The sequence below is a fragment of the Protopterus annectens genome, chromosome 2.part1, assembly GCF_019279795.1.
Source record: "Protopterus annectens isolate FY-2018-M chromosome 2.part1, PAN1.0, whole genome shotgun sequence".
NCBI lineage: Eukaryota > Metazoa > Chordata > Ceratodontiformes > Protopteridae > Protopterus > Protopterus annectens.
The window spans coordinates 143,817,514-143,842,294 of NC_056729.1; positions in this window are offsets into that span (position 1 = coordinate 143,817,514).

Below are 24,781 nucleotides of genomic sequence, written 5' to 3' on the forward strand. Positions count from 1 at the left end.
CTCAGTGATGTCTTGTAGAATGTCCCTGTCCACCCTATAGCGCTCTACAATCTCCAGCTCATGTAGCCCCTGGAAGGACACCCAGGGCCTGAACACTCTTCTCCTTCTCAGTCTGAGCCTATTGTCAACATCTTCATCTTCATTGACCTCAACCTCAAGTACATACAGCTGTAGCAGAGCAGCAGCAGCTCCTAGTATTTTGTCAGATAAAATTCCCAAGTGTGTACTCCAATGGTGCATAGTATGTGGGAAAATCAGATTGTAGGGTATATGCATACTTTATAGTGGTGTGCTGCAATTGCAGCCTGTGTGATTGGCTCGTTATACTGCATTCCACCTGATAGGTATAGCATTGGGGGTTTGAATAGGCCAGTGTCTGTTGAACAGGGCTTATCAGCCATTTCTGTCTGATTGGCTTTCTCACACAAGTTTTGTTTACTTTCTTTTTTTCTTATTTTTTTCACTGGTAAGAAGTGTGGCCTGCCACGCAAAACCATGGTGCTAGTGTAAACAGTGCTCAGCAGTTTTGACCCTCCCACAACCATGGCAATGCTTAGCTTTCCTTAAACTAGCTAAAAGATGCTCAGCAGAATCAAACACCCCCATGCTTAGCTGTGCTCAGTTGAGCACAAACAGGCTCCGCTAAGCTCCAATCCGCTTTGATATAGAGTGACACATCCCTTTGTGATATCAGCTACCTGTTCTGCCTACACCAACACTGTTCTTGCCCTACCATGGTTTATACCTGCAGATACAGTGGCCCTTTTTGCTATTCAATAACACTGGATCATTTACATAAACCTAATGGTGTACACACTGGATACTGCACTACATCAGGGCCTGTCTCCTTAGAAACCACTGAAACCTGCCATTGTATGACTGGGCACTATAATGCAATACTTTTGCAAATGTCTAATTTTCCTTTTATAACGTTTTTATATAGATTTATTTTTTTTTTGCATAACAATGTTTGCACATTGCTGCATGCCACTTAAATCTGATATATATATATTAAAAAAAAAAAAAAAAAAAAAAAAAATATATATATATATATATATATATATATATAATTTTATTACATTGCATTGCGTTTTGGAATTACTGGTCATAGTTTTGGCCATTTGCATGCCTACTGTGCACTGTTCACCCTTTTTTGGGGGCTTTTTCAGCTTTTTCAACTTTTACAGTCTGGTACATGGTTTCTAACCATGTATATTTCCTACACTGACACGGCACCTACATGGCTGCCTTTCAGCTTGCTGAATCACAAATTCATCTAATTTGCATAGTTTTCACTAGGATATGAGGTGATTTGCATTCCAGTGACACGTTCGTGCATGCCCCAGCCCTGTTTCCTGGATCACTCGGCGGTCATGTTCCATTTTGGGATGCAACACTATTCCTACATGGAGAATCGCTCCATATAAGGTTTATTGAATTCTACCCATTGTATTTTATATCTTGAGTATTTCATTTTTCTCTTTATCCTCTAATGTCTTTTTTTTACTTCTTTTCGTGGCTTTCTGCCGACTTTGCATTTTGTGTGTCTGTGTGTGTGTGTGTGTGTGTGTGTGTGTGTGTGTGTGTGTGTGTGTGTGTGTGTGTGTGTGTGTGAGTCTGTGTGTGAGTTTATGATAACCTGGACATGCATACGTCTGTGCATGTTAGTAGCATGTATATGCACATATAGTTGCTAGTGTTTTTTAACCTATGGACTAACTCACAGCCCACCCTCCTGTAAAATACAAAATTAAAACATTGAAAAACAACTTTAGCTTGCCTTATATCAAGAAAAAGGACTTAAAAATAAAGAACTTTAGGAAGTTACTAAAAAGGCTCACCCGGACTCTGCTACACTTTGCTGTGAAGAAAAGGTTAGTTTGCTTTTTATTTGTTGTATTTTGTATTACTTTATTGCCTTTTTCTATTTTAAATAATGTGATTTGTTTTCCTTACCTTGTGCTTTACTTGTATTCTGCTTTTAACTGCATATTAAAACTTGAAAAGAGACCACAGCTCTGTCTCTTGTGAGTCAGGCAGAAAGTATTTTCCCTATGCTCTCACCTAGTTACTGTTGTATTCTTAAACACCACTGTCTCTATGGTTGCCTGACCCTTATGTTAATTTGACCATATATCTCATTTCCTCTCTGCTTTTACTGGCTTGTGTGAGTAAGCGCAAAATTATCATTTTGTGAAATCACTCCCCTTCAACTATTTAAATTTATTGGCCATCTTACTGTATTCCATAGTACCAGAATACAAAAGTGATCACCCCTTTCAATCTAGCCTGCTGTTTTAAAAATAGTGACTCTCCACTAAAACCTAATGTTTTAGACAGGCAAAACTTAAGTTACCTACTTTCACATTTAATTCCTCTAGTGCACACTGCAGTGTTTCGGATAAACCATTTCTTTTCATCTTATGTATAAGCATCCCTATGACTAACACTTGCTCTAAAACATGCTGGAAAGCACTAGGAAGCCTTAAACTGATACAAACACCCAACTCTCCTTGTTAATAAGGAGAAATTAATTGTAGGGACTAAACACCCTATAACTGCAAAGTACCTTGCTAAGGTAAGGGAAAACAGCTCTTGTACTTTACAAAAAAAGCACCAAACCAGGCATGTCCAAGGGTCAGCTTCCTGTCCACCTGATGAATCTGGACATACTGAGGCAATGCAGCAATTGCTTCATGTACACAGACAACCATCTCCTCCTACCACCCAACACTACAACCTGCGAGAGATGCACTTACATAGCCAAACTGGAAGCAAAGCTCTCTCCACCCAAGATTGTGCTAGACAGTCAAGAGGAGAAGGTTAACACCCGCACTACACCTCAGGCAACACACAGCTCTTGTAAACCCACACCACCAACACCCACACATAGCAACACTAAACCTCATATGCGGAGGCCCTTAACAGTAACCTGCACAAGCCACAAGGACCTCTGAAGCTGAAATGCAAACACCAGTCACAACCAAAGTGTCACATAGCTCTCAACACCACTGTGCCACCCAACAACAGCCCCTAAGGCAAGGCAACGTACCCAACACTGTAGTCATAGGTGACTCTATAGTCAGGTACACTGATGTCCCACTCACCAGGCTGAACAAGGAGAAAATTACAGTCAGTGATTGTCGTGTGCTTGGATCTGCCACATAATGCATGCACTCAAGTCACTCCGCAATAAGTACAAATATGACTCTGTCATTGTCCATGTTGCAGTGAATGACTTGAGATGTACCTCCCTGGACTACATGAAAAGAGACATGGAAGAGCTCTCAGATCATGTGGCTCAGGCAATTATGACCCTAGCCCTGAGTAGCATCCTGCCTTTGCCCAGAATGATACCATAGTATAATGACAAAATGATTGACTTAAGCAATTGGCTAAGCTTCTGGTGTCATTCAAAAGGGAATCCAGTATCTGTCTGACTGGGATAACATGATCGACAAACCACGATGCTTTGCCAGAGATGGTCTGCACCTGTCGCCCCTCGGATTCAGGTTACTGACTAAGGCTCCTGCCACCTCTATGATGCCCTTTTTAGGCAAAGTTCAAAGGACAAAAGCACCGCTGTAACAGGTACAAGCATGCAAAATCTAAAGCTACTCAATGCTAGACGTCTAAACCTCAAAATGCACTCTCTCTCGAGGCACTCCTAAAAATAGGGAACATTGATATCTGTGCAGTAACTGAGACCTGGTTAAAGGCTCCAGAGAGCAACCCTGCAATACCAGGCTACAACTCTTACCACAATTTTTGGCCAACAAACCAGGACCGAAACACTAAAGGTGGAGGAGTGTCCATATTCACCAAGGATATTCACACCACCAGGCTAGTTGCCCAACACAATGTGTCTGAAATTCTCCAGGTGCAACTAAATCTAACTGGACCAACTAATCCATAGTCCCACCAATGGCTCCAATATCCTAGATCTGGTCATTACCAACATGGGAAATCGAAGCTCCACACCTATGCTCACCCCCTTGTTGGTCAGGTCTGACCATAAGCTAATAACCCTTGACATCCACATCCCTCTCCCATGCCCCAGTAAGGAATCTTCCATAAAAAAATTTCTCCAAAGCCAACTTCATGCTACTCAAGTCAGAAGTGACAAACATGACACCCATGCAGACGGGAACTGAAAGTTCGACTGCTGAATCCTACACTAAGGGACTGTATGAGCACATCCACTCATGCATGAATCGTGACATCCCAAATAGAACCAAGATGGCCAATCTGGTGGTCCCCTGCCATAAACAAACTTTTCAACAAAAGGAAGAAACTGTTGCAGAAAAGAGGAAAATTCCAGGATGCAAAAACTCCCTTACCAGCCTCGGTAAGAAGCTGAGATCCTTCATAAAATCCTCCAAAGCTAGTTATAAAAATAAAATTGCCAAAGATTCCAAAGACAACCACAAGGCATTCTATAGCTATGTCAAGAATCTTAATGGCAATGCTCAGATATGCTCTGAGCTACAACAGAATGGCATTAAATATACTGATCCCAAGGATATTGCCAATATCCTGGCAGATTGATTCAGTGCCAACTTCACCCCCCTTTTACTCCCTAAAGGTCCCATCTCAATAAAAGATTGCCAAATTCCAGCAATAATGGCCACACAGGTAAAAAAAAAAAAAAAAAAAAAAACACACTCTCCAAAGCTAAGAATATAGTATGCATTGGACCAGACAACATCCCGGGCTGTGTACTACATGAACTACAAAATGAACTTGCACCTCACCTAAGTGTCATGTTTAATCATAGCCTCACCTCATGCTTCATGCCCACTGAGTGGCGCACAGCTACAGTTATCCCACTCCACAAGGGGGATCCACCTTGGATCTTGTGAGCTACTGCCCCATCAGTCTGATGAGCCTGATCTGCAAGGCCATGGAACGTATTATCATGGAATTTATAAACAAAGACATTGGCAATCTTCAAACACTGGAACCCACCCAGTTTGGGTTTGTGAAGGGCCGATCTTTTCTCCTGATCCTGACTGACTTCTTCTAATCAGTCTCCAGAGCTGTGGACGAGGGTAAGGTGGTCCACACAGCCTATCTGGACCTTGCCAAGGCCTTCGACACCATCCCCCACTCTGTAATCATAGATAAACTTACTAAGATGGGCATTAATCCCTACATCACTCGATGGGTTGCCAACTGGCTTACTGAGAGAACCCACACTGTAAAAGTAGCCAACTCCAAATCCAGCTCCAGACAAGTGACAAGTGAAGTACCTCAGGGTTCAGTCCTGAGACCGCTCTTGTTTAGCGTCTACTTCTCTGAAGTACAGGCCAACATTAAGGGACTCTGGCTAACAAAGTTTGCAGATGACTGCAAACTTGGGAGCCATTATTGAATCCCCAAATGATGTGGATATTCTACAAAAAGGCCTTACAGAAACAGATTCTTGGAGCCAGAGCCATGGGCTCAAGCTCAATGCCAAGAAATGTATAGTTATCCCCTTTGGGAAAAATATGTACCTGTGAATTAGCACATAGGTGGCAGTACACTAAAGACTGAAAGTGTAATAAGAGACTTAGGGACACAGGTGGACAGTGGTCTCACCTTCGATAACCACATCACCACAACAGTCAGGAAATCCTTCTATGTGGCACACCTCATCCCTAAGGGCTTTTCTTCCAGAAAAAGGAGGTCATTGTCCCACTGTACTCATCCCTCATTAGACCCATTATAGAATACAATGCCCCATTTGATATGTACCTCTCAAGACATCTGCAACAACTGGAAAGGCCGCAGAAATACCTCACTAAAAGAATCACAGGCTTAAAGCAGATGTCCTATGCTGACTGTCAAAATAAACTCCAGTTATGCTCTGTTGCATATCGTCTATTCAGAGGCAATCTCTGCTTAACACACAAGGCCATGTCAAACCCAGAGCTGCTGGCATGCTACACTTAAAGAAATCCCATTCCATCAGAGCCACACACTCCGGGGATCTGAACCTTGTCATTACAATGAACAAAACATGCTGGAGGGATAGGTTCCAGATCCAGAGACTCCCCAGACTCTGGAATAGACTACACATACATATCAAGCAGAGTGCCTCTTTGGCCCTCTTCAAAAGGAAACTTGATGATTTGATGGGAGATAGGACATTCACCCCATGGATCACATCAATCGCCTGCTAGACAGGTATCCAGGGAAGTAAATATTGTGGGAAGAAATAGCCAGGGAATTGTTATGGCTAAGCTTGTATAGGCCCTAGGGCCAATAGCCTAATACCAACCTATGAACCTCTGAACCTATAAATAAACTGTACACCTACTCTGTCCTGTGACCTCTGATTGCTGACAACTTGAGAATTGGTTAAACCCCGCTCCGCTTCCCCCTTGCTTTGCTCAGGCTTGCTTCTCTCCCTGCCCCCACATCCCACCTGCCCTAGTATTACTGAATTTAAGTCAACCTAACCACACCCCAGCTCCTCTACAAACCAATCAGCAACAACCAGTACTCCAATCTACTATGTGTCCCCCTCCCCCTACTATTTTACCTTATTATATTATCAAATCTCGGCCAAATAAATATGCCAATCCCCCAAAATGTTACTGTTAACCCTTCTATCATCCCTGTTGCTCATCCCATATCTTCTCTCTGCTTATGAGAACAAGGGCTACCTTGGCTTCCACTACACTAGATTCAGAACCTCAACTCCATCAATAATACGCACAAATGTTCACCTTCCCCCTTCCCAAATACCCAACTCGCCACTCCTACATAACTATGTCCCTATTAGACCCAGATACATTTGTCCTAAACCCAGGCATTATCACTGTACTTTATTCAGAATCTGGAAACTCATAACCAGGTAAAAAAATTACCTCACTGTGATTGACGACATCCACCCAAACTCAGGCCCAACCCCTGCTACTGACCCTAATCCCCCCTCTAACTCTTCTATCAACATAGACCCATCAAATAGACCCCCAGACTCCTTGTTGGCCTGCCATCTAAACATTAGGAGCATAAATAACAAAATCCAGCACCTACATTCCCTCTTGGCAGTGCATTTACCTGATATACTGTGCCTTACAGAAACATGACTAAAACCTGCTACCAAGGACAATGAAGTCCTGCCACTAGGATACAATATGCACAGACTGGATCGTACATCCAGAAAGGGCGGTGGTGTAGCAATACTTTGTAAGTCCACCTTATCTGTCACCTTGGACACCCAACAACCACCCCAATTCAATAACGCCAAAATTATTATCTGAAATCTACATATTAATAACCACTAAAGCATAAACATTGCGTGTTTCTACATTTCCCCAGGGAAGAACACAGACACCCTTGAATATTTCTTAAGTTGGCTCACTAATAACCACCCAAAAGAAACCACTGTTCTCGGGGATTTCAACATTGACTGGAATGCCTGTTCCTCTATATCTCCCAAAACCCATGTAAACTTCCATGTGTTTACCCAAACCATATCCTCACCCACTAGGTCAGGTAAATCACAAAATAAAGACAGTACCCTGGATTGGGTACTCGTCAACAACTCCCCACAACTCTATACATCAGGCACCCTACCTGAAGATCTAAGTGATCACTGCCTCACCTATATATTCAAGCTTAAGCTAAACTTCTGCTACCAAACCACCTATAGAACTATAAGAAGCAACAAAAACTTTGATCTCAATAAGTTTAATAATGAACTAAAGGCTTGTAACTGCTCAGCCCTAAAAAACCTACACCTATATGAAGCAGTCACATACTTTTAACGCCAAATTCCTCACTGTTCTCGACTGTCATGCCCCTAGTCATACTATTAGAACCAAGGGCAATGCGGGCTTACTAAAGAAACAAAATCCAAAATCACACTCAGGAATAAAGCGTGGGCCACCTACCGCACAACAAAAACCCTACCTGACCAACTTAAATTTAGGCAGCTAAGAAATGATGCCAAAAATCCATAACGTTAGAAAAAAAGAATTACTATTACCACCAACAGCAAGTGCACCACAATAAACCACAGAAATTCTGGGCAGGAATAAATACACTCCTCCACCCAGGCCAAACCACTCCCCACCCCACCTCTGCCTCCAAACAAAAATCCCCAGAAGATATTGATAACACCTTTAACACCTTTGTTACTGAAATTACCCAATCTTTGGCCATCCAGCTCACTCCCTCTGGTTCTAATTCAAATGTAGCCAATACCAATACCAATACATCCTTCAGTTTCCAACCAGTGTCTGCTCAACTCATTAATTCCTACTTAAGAAACTAAGACCCACCACCCTGGCTGCTGACCACCTCCCTGCAGACTACTTAGAAAAGGTTGCAGATGTAATTGCATACCCTATCTCAAGCCTAATCAACCATACCATATCAGAGGCTTCCATCCCTGCCATATGGAAAATCTCACATGTCATACCTCTTCATAAGGGGGGCAGTTCCACTGAACTGTCTAACTTCAGGCCCATAGCTATTTTGTCACCACTAGCTAAAATTATGGAAAAGTGTGTACATATTCAGCTCATGAAATTTCTCACACAGAACAATCTACTGTCTAACTCTCAACATGGCTTTAGGCAAAATCGCAGCACTACGTCAGCCCTCCTCTCTTTTATTAATGTTATAAACCAAAACCGTAACAATAACAAACTAACCTCCCCACTCTTTCTAGACCTTTCCAAGGCCTTTGACATAGTCAATCACAAAATGCTAATGAACACCTTGAAGGCCTTCACCTTAAACAATCAGCCGCTCCAATGGCTTGATTTCCTACCTACAAGGCAGGCAAGAGGTGGTCCTGTGGCAGGGTAAACTATCCTCATGCCTCCCCATCAGGCTAGGAGTCCCCCAGAGCTCAATACTAGGTCCCCTTCTCTTCTCCATCTTTATAAATGATCTTAGCGCAGTCATACCAGAGGCTACTTGCACTCAGTATATGCAAACAACTCCACACTGATTTGTTCTGCCACCTCCCCAGCAAATATTTCTACAGTACCCCAAAACACCTTTAACTTGGTGGAAAAATGGCTATTAAACCAACGTCTAATCCTAAACCCCAACAAAACTAAGCTACTTCTCTTCTCCCTTACGCATAGGACCACCCCACCACTCTTCAACATAACAGCTAGTTATGGGACCATCATCTCCCCAGAAACCCAAACTAAACTTTTGGGTGTCACAATAGATAACAACCTCAGGTTTGATGTGCACATCAATCAAACTATAAAAACTATCAATAAAATACTTGTCTCTCTCTATAGGATCAAATCATTCCTCACCCCACCAGATCGAATTGCAATCGCCCACTCCCATCTACTATCTACCCTTCTTTATGCCTCTCCTCTTTTCTCCAGCTTGAGCAAAACTGATCTTAATAAATTATCATTTTACAACCATATTGCCAGATTTGCTACTGGCTCACCCTACAGAACCCACCACTGCCACAACCTAAATCTCCTAGGCTGGCTGAAACTACCTCACCTTCTACAGCTCAACCAGCTCATAGTTACCCACAAAATACTCTACTGGCCAGAAAATACCCCTACTCTAAAAAACATGATCTGCCCCTACAGTAGCAATTGACCACTCTGCTCCTCTACCAAACTCCTAGTAGTAACAGTCAAATCCAACCATTCTACTGGTGACTCATTCTTTGCCAACTCTGTCGGAAAGACTTGGAACTCACTACCAGCCAACCTGACTCAAGAGCCTTCACCAACCTTATTCAAAAACAAGCTTAAGAATTAAAAAGATCTGTGACTCAATAAAACCATAGCTTTATTGTAAATGTAGAATCACTGACTTAGCACTTTCACCCATAACAATGGGCTTCTTCAGAGTCAGTTACACTCAAAAAAATCAGGACTTTTATAGTCCTAAAACAGGCAATCAGCTAATATAAAAAACATCCAATTAAAATTAATTGTCCAATTAGCCATTTAACCCAGCCCCTGCTGCAAAGAAAAAAGACAGCACAAAGAATAGTATGATAAAACCACATCTTAAAACAGAAAAAATGGGTGTTAATAAACTGGTTCATGTAAACCCCTTTGATGAGTACTTAGTCCAAGGAAAGTTAAACATGTAATCATTTGTTAAATAAACTGGGATTTATGCTTCAAAACACTTGCAATAGAAATGTTTTCATTAATGCCTGGTGTTTTTGTTGAATCCAGGCGCAACTGCCATAGACATTCTCTCATCTCTAGTAAGGTTTTAACATCACCTCCCATGTCTTTTTTGGGCATCCTGTCAATGACAATAAATATACACTTTTTGAGTTGCCACACGTCTTTCTGTGGTTAAATAAAGCACTTGTAGGCTTCTTGTTTTTTTATGTCTATGTTGTGTTCCAAAATATGTAGCCTTAATTTATGTGTGATCATTCCTACGTAAAATGCTGGACATGATAGACAGGTGGCTACACATACTACCATGTCAGTATTGCAATTACAGTACCCTGGGCAGTTTGGTGTTCCTTTGTAACTGTCTATGTGTACATAAGGTCCAACATTAATAAACTTGCAAATACTGCATGTGCCACACTTTCCCATCCATGAGATGTTGCTATTAGTTGTTCCTATACCTCTTTCCAACAGCTCTTTCAAGTTGGAACCCCTACTGTTAATGAATCTGGGACTTGGACCCAATAATTCTTTTAAGTCTGAAGGAAATACACTGCCCCATACTGTCTGGATAACGTTCTTAATTTTCATACCTGAATTATTATGATCCATAGAGTTGTTAGTGGTAAGTGTATTAATCTCAATGATATTAGATGGACCAACACTTCTACTTGAATCCAAGAGAATAGGTCTAAAATGACTGCTTCTTCGAATTTCTACAGCCTTACTTAACTTAGTCAGTAAATCCATTGGATACCCTCTATTTGTAAATATGTCAATAAGCTTCAGCAGTTCAAATTTAAAATACTCATCCTGACTAATAAGCCTTGACAATCAAATCATTTGACCCTTCACCACATTTTTCCTTTGAAACTCAGGGTGGCAACTCTCATAATGTAAAAAAGAGTTGCTGTATGTTTTTTTTACGGTAAATGTTCGAATGCATATGGCCATTCTCTTTGTACAAAAGAATATCTAATAATTCAATCCTATCTCCATGCATGTGACTTGTAAATTTTTAAAAAAGTGGTTGTGCTACTCAAATAACCAGTAAAATCTTTCAATTCTTGATTTGAGCCCTTCCACAAATTCAATATGTCATCCAGGTACCTTAAGTATGTCATGATCTTTGACATACAGACAGAATTAAACATGTGTTTGCTGTTCCCATTCCGCCAACACCAGGTTAGCATAGATGGGTGCGCATCTGGCACCCATCACAACCCCGTTCGTCTGCTTGTAGTATTCCCCATCAAACAAGATGAAATTATTGGATAATACCAATTCTAACAAAACCACAAGCAGGCCTCTTTTTAAATGGTGTAAATCACTGTACTTAGCCAGACTGTTGTTAAAGCTATCAATTCCAATATGGTGGGGGATCACCGAAAATTAGTTGACTACATCTACAGTCACAAACTAAAAGTCGGCACCACAATTTAAATTCCTGATATTATCAAGGCAATGCCAAGAGTCCCTTAAAATGTGTGGAACATTGTTCAACACATTTTTACAAGTGATGTCTATATATGATGCTAATAAGAATTACCTCAAATCACACTGGATATGTCCCTGTACCAACCCTGATTACTACCCTGTCCACCATCTCACATGCCTTTTCTCTACAAATGTCCTTTCTTTGGCCACCCCCTCCATATCATGAACGGTAAACCGTGTCGAATGCTACTCAATGTATTTTATTCCTGAAGGTTTTATGTTGTTATTACCTGTATATACATACTTGCAATGCTTTGTAAGTCACAGATGTCATGTGATTGCTTGAATTGCTCTGTCTGTAACCTGTGTGTAATTACTATTCACTAATAGTTCTAATAATTGTAATGTGTACATGTACCTTGGTGCTTTTCTCCCCGGGCCTTCACTAAAAATGGACATACATTCAGTCAGATCATCCAGGTTAACAAATGTAAAACAAAATAAATAAAAAATAAATATGCACGTTTGTGTGTATGTGTGTGTGTGTGTGTGTGTGTGTGTGTGTGTGTGTGTGTGTGTACTCAAGTGTTTTATACAAACATGACAAAGATTATATGTTTCCAGCTGATCAATTACATACATGGATCATACCTCTCATCATCTCAGCACAAGAAATCTGGACAAATCCAGAAATAATGGGGGGGGGGGCAAAGGACCAAAAATAGGGACAGATTTTAAATATTGTTCCTCTAAACTTATAAAGTTGTTAGTATAACAAATTTTGCATTACTGTGTATTTTCTGAATAATATGCAGTCTGAAACTCAAATATCTGTCATTATTTAGTATTTTAAGTGACTTCAATCCTAAATGATTAGCCAGAAAACCACACAGTTTACAAGGAACAGACCAAAAATATGAAACAAAAATCTGGACATTCTGTGAAAATCTGGACAGCTAAGAGGTATGTTGAATAATGCATGTTTTAAGGGCTAGGGATGATTTTTATACAGTTATTGCACTGTTGCTGTTACCATAAAGTTAATCAATGCATAAACCTGCCGGGGCTATGTTTATGCATCATTTCGCTCCATAAATTAGGAAATGACTTGGAAAAAAAATTGTTTGCTTCTAAATTTAAAGTTGAAAGATATGCTGACACCTGTGTCATTTCATTATGCATGATGTCTATTAAAACTTTTAAAACTGACTTCCATTCTATTATTCAAGAACAGAGTGACGTTAATTTATATGTTTAATTAAAGTCTGATGAAAAATAAAGCCATTATTAGATTCAGTTCAAAATGTAATAATTTAAGCCAACAACATATGAAATTTCTGTCTAGGCACATTTATCAGATTCCAGAGGGAGCAATCTTTTGGGCAAGATTATATAGGAGACATTACTCAGTAGCAATGGATGTTTTTTAGTTCTAAGATGATTTAACAAAAAGACTTTGGTTAATATTTATGGCTTGAAAAGTATATTATATTAATTGTGTCAGTTCCAATGGTAGGTTAGTAGAAGCATAAATATTTGCCTTTAAAACTTAATAACTTTATCTATGCAAAGCGTTTGACCTCTGCAACTAACATTTGAATTATTGCATGGAGATTATTGCTTTTATACTATACACTGTGTATTGTTCCAAAGATAACTTATTTCCACAAATAAAAAGACAAAATGTAACACATTTGTTTGCAGTGTTACCAGAATTATGCTGATATCTAGTTTAAATAATTATGGTCTTTAGACAATGCAAAGCCAAAATAAAACATTTGTCTTTTTGAGAAACTTTCTATTTGTGCTCTGTAAATAAACTGTCTGTGGTTGAATTTACCATGTGTAGTTGTACCCTGGGGGTTTCACTAGCGTTTACCTTCCATACCCGGAATGCCTACCACTGACTACCAGTAGTCATTTATTTGCATATATACAGATACATAGCTTGGTACTGTTCGTATGGGTATCAGCATTCCCTTATCATGCTTACTATTAATACATATGAAAACGCAGATATTTACCAGTGCTGTCACTTCTACTGCCTTAGCCAAATTTGTCTGCTTTCTTACCACGGACAGTTGTGCAGCATGTCTGACACTATAATATTTACCTGTTTGCTTCTTGTTGCCTCCAGGTACCAGGCCTACCTACCTACATTGCTCTGCTGTATCAAAATTCTCTTAACTATGTCTTTTTTTATTTCAGTGTTTCTCATTTTAATTATTTGTTAACTGTCTGGGTAACTGAAATGGTTGAATTACCCCTTTCAACCTCAATCTGGGACACTGGGACATTATTACAAATATGTCTCAAAACCTGACAGTAACAAAGCCAGATAGAACTCAGAAAATAGAATGATGAGGCACATTGGAATAAATATGATTATCCTATGGCTTACATAGTGACTGCAGTACCTGTACAATGCAACAAGACTTGAGGCATTCTGCAGACTACAAATTTGCATATGCTAGAGGTTAGGAAATTTTAAACCTGGGTCATGCCTAGCAGTAAGGCTTATTTTTTTTCTCTGCACTGCCAATATAACAGAGACATGCTCTTCTGTTCATATTGAGATAGTGGAAGGAGTAATACCCAGGCTACAGGTCCCAGTTTCAAGAAGGCTTGCTCCCAATTGATAGGTCATGAGCTCCATGCCATTTCTAATATAGCCAACCAGTTACTTTTTTGCAACGATGGGCAATGGATTTCTCTTGAAATTGAGAAAGATATAATCCTACAGATTTGGTTCAGTGTTGGGCAATACGTTTTCTGAGACATTGAGTAAGACACGACTTTAACAATTTTGATTAGCATAATATTATAAAAGAAGTATTGCATAAGAACTATGGGCAGTGAAGGATAAAGCAAACTATATTTGCAACATGCTTTGACATATTCAGCATCTTGATGAAAAGAAACCTGTCATCTTGTCTTGTAGGCTAATTTGAAATATCACTGTACTTTGTTGACTGCACTTATAGTGTGCCATGAAACGTATGGTAAGAGGATAAACAGGACCATTAAGACATGCTTACAAGTATGACTAATTGATAACTAGAGTAAGAGGACCTAATATAGATGTGGGACATTGCAAAGTTTCCACTGCATTCCAAAAACATAGCTAGTGGCTGAGCACATACCACTGTCATCATTAATGCTGATGGCTAGGGGTTCCTCCCCCTTTACCAGGTTCTAGAATCTGTGTTCCAACAATGCACTATAGTGCAGCACAATAAAGTACAGTACCCTTAAAGGGTCATCCTTCACGTGAGATTTTAAACCAAGATCTCATCCACTTGGGTATATGGTGGCTGATGCAATATAAATAATTCCCTAACACTTGTCAAAAAAGAGTAACATGACCTCCCTTTTGTCTTGCTATAATTATAGCTAGTCAGAATGCATATTGGTTTTGATCCCCGACCGAAAATAGATCATGCTTAGTAAATTAACCTACTAATAAATGTAATTAAATGACAGTAATGATCATTTAATTCTAAATCCCCTCTTAAAGTATAATGAATCAGAAGGTGGATTTCAGAAACATGATTTCTTTGGTTTAACTGAATCAAATCATCTGCATAAAAAGTTATAAGCAGGTGTTCACTCTGAAACCGAGCCCAGTGATAAAGAAAAGAAGCAATGGATAAGAAAATAACCCTGCTGAACATCTGTTAATCTTTAAACTAAACCTGAAATATCTTGACTTTGCATCACATGGAAAGGTCTATCCTTAAGGTAATTATGTAACCAGCATAAGGAAAAAGGTCCAAAAGCAATGTTCATCAATCTCTTATAGAACTCAATGATTGACTACATCAAATGCCCTTCTGCGATATGTAAATGGTGGGACCACTTAAAAGATCCATACTTATTTTTGCAAGTATAGCAATCCTTACAAAGGAGTGTGCTCACTTACCTTCCTAAGAAACGGAAAAGATGGTGCCAGGTTTAACTGAAGACACCATAACTAACCACATGGTTCAAGGCCTGATGTGTGGCTAATTAAGTGGAAGGAAGAGAAAGACAATATTCTTTTTTTGCTGGACAGAACTCCTCTTTCACTATATAGAGAAAAAGATTAGATAGACAAGGTGCCAAGGGATGACTATGAATGGGATAGAGGGAGGGGGGAAATTAACATTAGCAGACAAAACAATAATAAATGAATATATAAATAAATAAAATGCATGCATAGACACATAGGGAGGTAGACACACACAATGCTGGGGATGATAGCGGATGGATTTGGACTGACCAAGCATAAACAGCTGGTAATGAGAAGGGTTAGGCAATGAACAAGGTAAGGAAACAAACCAAAAAGAGAGGGCGACACTAGAACGGGTATAGGGCAGAGTCAGTGGAGGGATGTCTGACTGTTAAACACCCAGCCATCAGTTTGTTTGCTTACTTATTTATTTGCTACATTTGTTTACTGGGAGTGTCCCACTGGGCAGACAGCTACCCCTTTTCAGCAAAGGCGTCGGGAGAAAAGCTTAAGAAAAATTCGAACATTACATAAAGAACATAGTAAAGAAAGGTATACAAGTAATCAACAAGTATACAAAATGTAAACAGAGTTTCATTAATGAACAGCAGCAATGTCTAAAGAGGTATGAAACATATTTGCAAATGAACTTGGCAGAAGGAGAGAGACAACTCTATTAAGAGGTGAGAAAGAATGTTTAGGATAAGTAGAAGGAAGAATAGGGAGAGGCAGAGGACAAGGAGGAGATTTTGGACCAATAACTAAAGGTATAGTGCTTGGATGTAATTGAAGAAAGTAAGGGGTAGAACATTTATCATGCATGTGTTGCACAAGCACAGAGCCAGGTATCTTTTAAGTATGTGCTTGTTTGCACCTTAATAGCTGAAGTCATGGGCAAGGTGCTCCTCCAGTGACCTCTTGGCTAGAGCCTGATGGTTGCATGACTCTGCAAAATATGCCAGCAGGCATTTCATGGTACCAAGGTGGTGATCCAGTATTTAGCAGATATCAGTAGAAGCAGCCTCTGCAACTAATGCTGAGAGATCATAACAACTCCTGTGGACTGTTGTCAAAAGATAAGCCTATGTCCACTCCTAATAAGTGGTAACAGAGGTCACTAGTGATCCCACTAGGCCACCTTCCACAGTATGATCTCTAACATCATGCTGAGAAGCAAATCAGGTAACCACTGTCCACCAGCACTACAGGGAATTGGCTGGTATAGTCCAATATGACCACCATTTCTCTACCACCTATACCACAAATAGTGATAAAGAAGGATGAGAAAAAGGAACATACTAGTATACATAGTACACGTGCTTCTGCAGTTGGGTGATACTAGTGGCATTATTTGTCATTTTGGCAAGCTCATGACAGGTATCAGATTTGCACAAAGGTTCATTATGCTGCCTCAGCAGATACTCTTGTAAGTTCCTCTTCTGGCTAAAAAGAGACGATTATGCTCTTCCTTGTACACGACACTGAGTGCTGTAGTTCACTGTGCCAGGGAAGACATGTCTGCTCACGCTGGTTAACTATGTGAACAAAACGACAACCCAATGCGCATAGACACATATTCAGACATCGTATTTTGTGCAATGTACCACTGCAACACAGTGCCATCAAATGCAGTGTTATCAAATGTCTGTAGTACTGTTCTGTGGAGGGCCTGCATAAGCTATCTGCATGAACATTGTAGTCACATGCTTCCATAGCACCATATCAATCATGGATAACACAAGCCAGTGTGAGTAGTACATTACATCCAGCAGAGATTCAGTCAGTGGTATTAAATGGTCTCAGTACCACAACTGTCACATAAAGAGGTCCTTATTTGAATTACATAATATATGAGCAGCAGTTTGTCTGAGAAAGCTTACAAATGAAAAACAATGGGGCACAAGACTTTACAGAGTAACTTTGTGGATGTGGAGATACAATAAGTGAAGGAAGGAAGCCTGCCTGGTAATGTAGTCCAGAACCACCAGCAATACTGTGGTGGCTGGCAGTAACAGTGAAACAGATGCCATGGGTATGTATGAGTGGGAGCACAGTACAATAATATGGTAGTGTCATATCTAGCAGTGAAGACGGGCACACTTTGCACACACATGACATGTGCCTCCTGGACATTGGCGCTGCAGACAAGAAGTATTAAGATCAGGCATGGCAAGTAGTGGTTCAGGACATAAATTCTCTAGGCAGCCATACTGAGTCTCTGAAACAAGAGAAATGAAGGGTAACTGATATGGCACTCCATTTAAAAGGGGGATCCATGGACATTTGCAAGGACATGCCCACCACAGGAACCTGAGCACCAACACTGAGGCACCTCACAGAGGTGTAGGAATTCCTTCTTTTCGGAAGGGGAGTAGACTCTCATACCTGGCTGGCTTGGCTCTGTGAGCTGACCTGGCATCAACTACCCAAATGTCAGTAAGGAGTGAAACAGCTAAGTTACAACCAGTACATTGGTAAGGTACAGTGCAGTCCATGTTGTGGACTAACTTACCAATCAACTTTTGCATATCTGTCTTTCAGGTAACCCTGGGCTACAAGTGCAGAAACCCACACTTCAAGGTATCTATGTCTCCACATCTCATTATCTTACCATCACGCATATCAAGAACAAAGTATATATGTGTGACTGCTGCCAAAGATATCATCTGTGCATGCTTTTTTAAAGAGTGGCCAGCAGAATTGGACAGCACTTGCCTGATGTCATCAGGTTACCTCTGGTTAACAAAAATAGCAGGGTGCACATTGTACAATCTGGAGACACAGTGGGGATGCGTACAAAAAGAAAAGCTATGGGTGAGCTCACCCATCTCCCCTGTGGAGTTACAGGCTGATTCCAAAGTGAAGCAAACACAGACCGGAAGTAGTAAATCCACACAGTTTATTTAGAGGAATATGTGCTTTCGTCCCAGACAGTTAATTTAACAGGAACTTCATCAGAAACAGTATAAATTCATCCTACACCAAATTTATGTAAGTAAAAGATGACATCATATCCTGTCATGAAGCCCAAATGTGTAAACACACTCCCTAATTTAAATATATGAATATGCATATACTCACTATATTAGTATCAAGAAATTAAGAATGTATAAATAAAAACAATTATACACAAAAGGCATAAAAGTAATATAAAAGGCAATATAAAATATGAAAGAATTAGACAATTTTAAAAATACAAACATAATTACTATTTCTCAAATGTTCCCTAATCCTGTTTTTGAGTTTACGTTCTGTCTTCCCCACATAAAAACATAAACAGTTAGAACATAAAGCACAATAAACTAATTTCTCACTGATACAACAGCATTTACGGGGTATCTTCACCTTCATATTATTGATTGTAAATGTGTTTTCTTCAAAGATATAGGTGCAAAATTTACACCTACCACATTTATACATGTATCCCCCAGTAAACAGAAGGTGCTGATGCTCAAGAGGAACGTAAACTCAAAAACAGGATTGGGGAACATCTGAGAAATATTAGAGATTGTTGTAAAGTGAATGCACTACCAAAGCATGTCACATTAAATCCAGGACAAATGTTTAAATTTATTGTTTTAGAAGTTGTATCTGTATCAGAAAGAGGTGGTGCATGGCCTTATTTTTTGGGAAAATTGGAATTAATATGGCAAATGCACCGACATTTTATATACTGGCCAGGTTTAAATGAAAGTTTCTCTATCTCTAGTCTTTTAAAACTGAAAGCTCTTAAAAGATAGTTTTTGTAGTAATTATGCTTGTATTTTTAAAATCGTCTAATTCTTTCATATTTTCTATTTCCTTTTAATATTGCTTTTATGCCTTTTTTTATAATTGTTTTCATTTATACATTTTTAATTTCTTGATACTAACATAGTGTTTATATGGATATTCATATATTTAAATTAGGGGGTGTGTTTATACATTTGGGCTCCATGACAGGATATGATGTCATCTTTTACTTACATAAATTTGGTGTAGGATCAATCTATGCTGTTTGTGATGAAGTTCCTGTTAAATTAACTGTTTGGGACGAAAGTGCTTATTCCTCTGAATAAACTGTGTGGATTTACTACTTCCTGTCTGCTTTTGCTTCACTTTGGATGTTGATTTAGGATACCCACACATGAAATACTGTACAGGGACAGGGCGGAGACAGTGGTGGTCTTGGGGATGCTGGTGGCGAATGTGGCTTGCAAGAATGCTTCATTAAGTTAGTAACTCTATCTGGTCTGCCTCTGTTACCTACTCTTTCATTATCCTCTATGAGCACATTGACAGCTATACTTGCTCATAGCCATTATACAAGTCATGGATGATGATGGTCTATAGGCTCACAACATAGAGTGCCCATGCGTGTGCATCCACATAATCACATAGCTCTATGCCATCACTACCAGGGATGTCATCAAGACCCAACATGTAAGTGGCCATAGTGGCCACTGCCAGTAGTCCTGATGTGGCAGCTCTACCCTGTCACCGTAGGATGGGATCTCTGACTCCTTACAACCTCTGCCCAGATTACATGGTCACCATATTCACATCCCATGAAGATACCACATACTGTAGTGTTGCTGTCATCTCACACTGTGTCCCCTCCTCTTTTGTAAGTGATGTTGTCTGTGTTTTGCCCAGCCTATAACCTGTGAAGTTATTGTTATGTCTAAAGTACTGTATGGCCAGTCCATGTATTGCCTTGCATAGCCTGGGTTAGATAAGCCATGCAATGTTTTATTCTATATCATTTATGTCACAGTCCATAGTTGTAAATCAGATACCAATTCTTTGCCAGTGCCAAAATCATTGCATCATTCCCTGCTTCACCTGTGGTACCATTGCCACCTGTTTGTTCCATGACTTTCCATCCTGTTATACTGCTGCTGCTGCTCCTGCTACTGTGGTGGGTTTTGGTTGTAGCAGGTGATTCTATGGGGCCATATTGGGCAACACAATACACATCATGAGGATCTTGCTGCAGGTTTGTGCATTTTTAGAACTGGTGTTCGCAATTTGAGGATCCCTAGAAAACATCTGCTTTGAGCTCATTCAAGAAGTCAGTTTCCACATCACACTAATATACAGTTAAAAATACTTTTGCATGAGACATCCTCGCATATAGATTCATAGGTGTGTTCTAGGCTAATGACCCTGGAGCCTTTACAAGCCTAGCCCATAGAAGTGACCTGACATCGTGCTGCCCAATGTTAGTTCCCAGTGCCTCTACCAAGTAAAGCTACTGGAGTGGTCCCTGGGGTGAACTTTCTATTTCCCATCCACTCATCAAGATTTCTCTTGAAGAGGGCCAGTGAGGTACTCTGCTTGACATGTATGGGAAGTCTATTCCAGAGCATGGGCAGTCTCTGGGTTATGAACCTGCCCCTCCAGCATGTTCTGTTGATTGTGGTAATGAGGGTGAGGTCTCAGGAGTGAGTGGTGCAGAGAGATTGGAATTGATTTAGATGTAGCATTTCTAACAGAGAAGGGTCCAACATGGCTTTGTAAGTCAAGCAGAGATCTCCTCTTAGTAGATGATATGAGACAGAGAATAGCTGGAGTTTTTTGAGTCTGTCCATGTTGGACATGTGTTTAAGGCCTAGGATCCTCTTCATGAGGAACTTTTGTGGTCTTTCCAGCTGTTCCATGTACCTAGTAAAACACATGCCAAATGAGGCATTATACTCGATGATTGGCCTAATGAGGGAAGAGTAGAGTGAGATGATCACCTCTTTCTTCTTGGATGCCAATCCCTTGGTAATGAGATGTGCCACATAGAAGGACATTCTGACCACAGTGGCAGTGTGGTGGTCAAAGGAGAGGTTGCTGTCAACCTGTGTCCCCAGATCTCTTATAATGCGTTCAGTGTTCAGTGGGCTCCCATTGATGTGGTAATTAGTGGGAACTGAGTTTTTCCCAAAGTGGATGATGACATTTTTTGGCATTAAGCTTAAGGCCATAGTTACAACACCAGTCATTGGTCTCAGTGAGGCCTTTCTGTAGGATGTCTACATCACTTGGGGAGTTAATAATGGCTCCCAGCTTGCAGATGTCTGTGACCTTGGTCAGTCAGAGCCCCTCCATCTTGGCCAGGACTTCTGAAAAGTAGATATCAAACAGGAGAGGTCCCAGGACCAATCCCTGTGGGAGTCCACTCATGTCTGGCCTGCAGCCTGACTTAAAGTCCACTATTTTCACACTGTGGGTTCTATCTGTGAGCCAATTTGCAACCCACCTAGTGATATAGAGATTGATGCCTAGTTTGGTGAGTTTATCAATAATTCCTGAGTGGGGAATGGTATCAAAGGCCTTGGCCAGATTGAGGTAGGCTGTATGAACTGCCTTGCCCTCATCCACAGCTCTTGTGACTGACTCAAAGAAGTCAACCAGGTTGAGCAGGCATGAGCTACCTTTCACAAAACTAAATTGTGTGAGATCTAGAGTTTGGAGATTCCCTATATTCGTGTTAATTAGGTCCATGATGATGTGCTCCATAGCCTTACATATCAGACTCATCAGGCTAATAGGGCGATAATTCCCAGGGTCTGTAGTCACTCCCCCTTTATGGAGAGGGATGAATGTAGCAGTGCACCATTCGGTAGGGACAAAGCCTGAGGTGAGGCTGTGATTGAACAGAGCACACAGATGTGGTGCCAGTTCACTCTGTAGTTCATGTAGAACTTATCCAGGGATATTGTCAGGTCACATGCAAGCTGTATTCTTGGCTTTGGACAATGCAGCTTTAACCTGTGCTGCAGTAATGCTGGGTGCCTGTCATTCCTCATGTATTGTGATTGGTCCTTTGGGTGGAGAGAGGGGTAAATTTGGCACTGAATCTGTCGGCCAGTATGTTGACAATATCTGTTGGCTCAGTATAGGAGGTACCATTGTGCAGTAACTCAAAGCAAACATGGGTATTGCCATGGAGATTCATGATAGAACTATAGAAGACTTTGTGGTTGTTTTTAGTGCCTGCCACAATTCTGCCTTCATAGCTGGCTTTAGAGGGTTTGATGAGGGATCTCAACTTTTTTGTTGAGGCTAATAGAGGAGTTTTTCCAGTCTTGGTACTTCACCTTTTTCTGCAACAGTTTCTTCCTTTTGCTGTAGAGTTTATTAATGACAGGGGACCACCAGATTGGCATCCTTTTTTTGGAGGAAAGCTTCTTAGTTCTGTTCAGTATGGCTAGCTCCATGCATATATGTACGTGTTCGTACAGTGCATTGGTGTATGATTCAGCAATTGTGCAGCTATTTTCCATTGACATGGGTGCTGTGAAGTTATCCAGCTCTGATTTTACTAGCACAAAGTCAGCTTTGGAGAAGTTTTTCATGGTGGTTACCTTTGTGGGGTGAGTGGTTGAGATGTGGATTTTCATGGTGATTAGTTTGTGGTTGGATCTAACCAGGGAGGAATTGACTATTGGTGTACAGCACCGGTTGCCCATGTATGTAATAACCAGGTCAAGGATGTTGCTTCCTCGACTGGGGGTAAGATTGAGCTGGTCCAGGCCATTGGAACAGATGAATTCCAAGAAGCTTTGGACCAGTGTATTGGTGCATGAGTAGTTTTCCCAGTTGATGGAGGGGTAGTTGAAGTCACTTAGTATGAGAGTGTTGGGTTGGACCCTTATAGTTTCCAGGGTGCTTAAGAACATGAATTGAGAGTCTTGGGACCTGGTTGGGGACCTATAGTAGGCTACAACCTTAATCATAGTCTTACCCAATGTTAGTTGTACCTGAAGTATCTCAGATGCGTTATGCTAGGCTACTAGTCTGAAGGTGTGCATATCCTTTATGAATATGGAGACACCACCCTCTTTGGAGCTTCAATCCATGTTCTGGGGCTAAAAGGTGTGGAATGAGTTATAGCCTGGTAGTGCAGGGGTGCTTTCTGCTGCTTTAAACCAGGTCTCCATTACAGCACTAATGTCAATGTTCTCCATTTTGAGGAGTGCTTTGAGCAAGTGCATCTTGAGATTTAGACTTCTAGCATTGAGCAGCATGACCCCCAGATTGAATTTATTTATAGCTGTTACAGTGGTAATTTGGTCTTTGAAACATCACCTAAAAAGGCACTATAGAGGTAGCAAGATCCTTAGCCAGTATCCGGAAACCCATGGGTGACAGAAGCAGGCCATCTCTGGCAAAGCATCAAGGTTTGTCAGTTATGTCATCCCAAGCAGACAGATACTAGATCCCCTTAGAATGACACCAGAAACTTAGTCAATTTTTGAAGTCAATCATTTTCAGCTCTTACTGCAGTATCATTCTGGGTGATGGTAGGATGCTGCTCAGGGCTAGGATCATACCTGCCTGGGCTACATAATCTGAGAGCTCCTCAATGTCTCTTTTCATGTAGTCCAGGGATGTGTGTCTCAGGTCATTCACACCCACATGGACAGTGACAGAGTCATACTGTTACTTGTTGTGGAGTGACCTGAGTGTGTGTGTTATGTGTCGGATTCTGGCACCTGATAGACAGCTGACTGTTACCTTCTCCTTATTCAACCTAGTGAGTGGGACATCAGTATGTCTCACTATTGAGCCACCTATGATTAGTGTATTGGGCTAGCTGTTTTGCCTTAGGGGCTTGGGTTGAGGGGCACACTGTGTAGGTGAGCTGTGTGTCTTGTGGTTTGTGCTGTGTCGTGGTGGTCGAGTGCATTTCTGCCTTGGAGGTCACTGCTGTTTGGGTAGATAGATTTCTATTGAGAGCCTCCGCAATGGTGGGTGTGCGGTTTGTGTTTTTATGTGAGAGCTCTGATGGTAGGTGTTCTGGAGGGCTATATGTTGCATGTGGTTTGGGTCAGGTGTTGACCTTCTCCTCCTGACCAGCTATTCAGATCTTGGCTTAAGAGTACATGGCTTCCAATTTGGATATATAAGCGCATCTCTCACAAGTCTGAGTGTTGGGAGGTAAGAGGAGAGGGTTGTCTGTGTACATAAGGCCATTGCTACACTGCCTCAGATGCCCATATGCACCAGGTTAATAGGAGAAAACACAGGGACCTGACCTTTAGACATGCCAGGAGGGATGGTCATTATTACTATGTACTGGAGCTTTGTTCTTATATATTCCTTTTACAGGAAAAATGTCACACAAGGTGTCAAATACTTGAGGGGAAACTAAAACGTAGACTCTGAAAATTTAAGGATGAAGTATTTAGGCAGATATTCTGAAGTTAGAAAGAAATCAAGCAGTACTTACTGAAAAATACAGAATTAGCATGTCAAG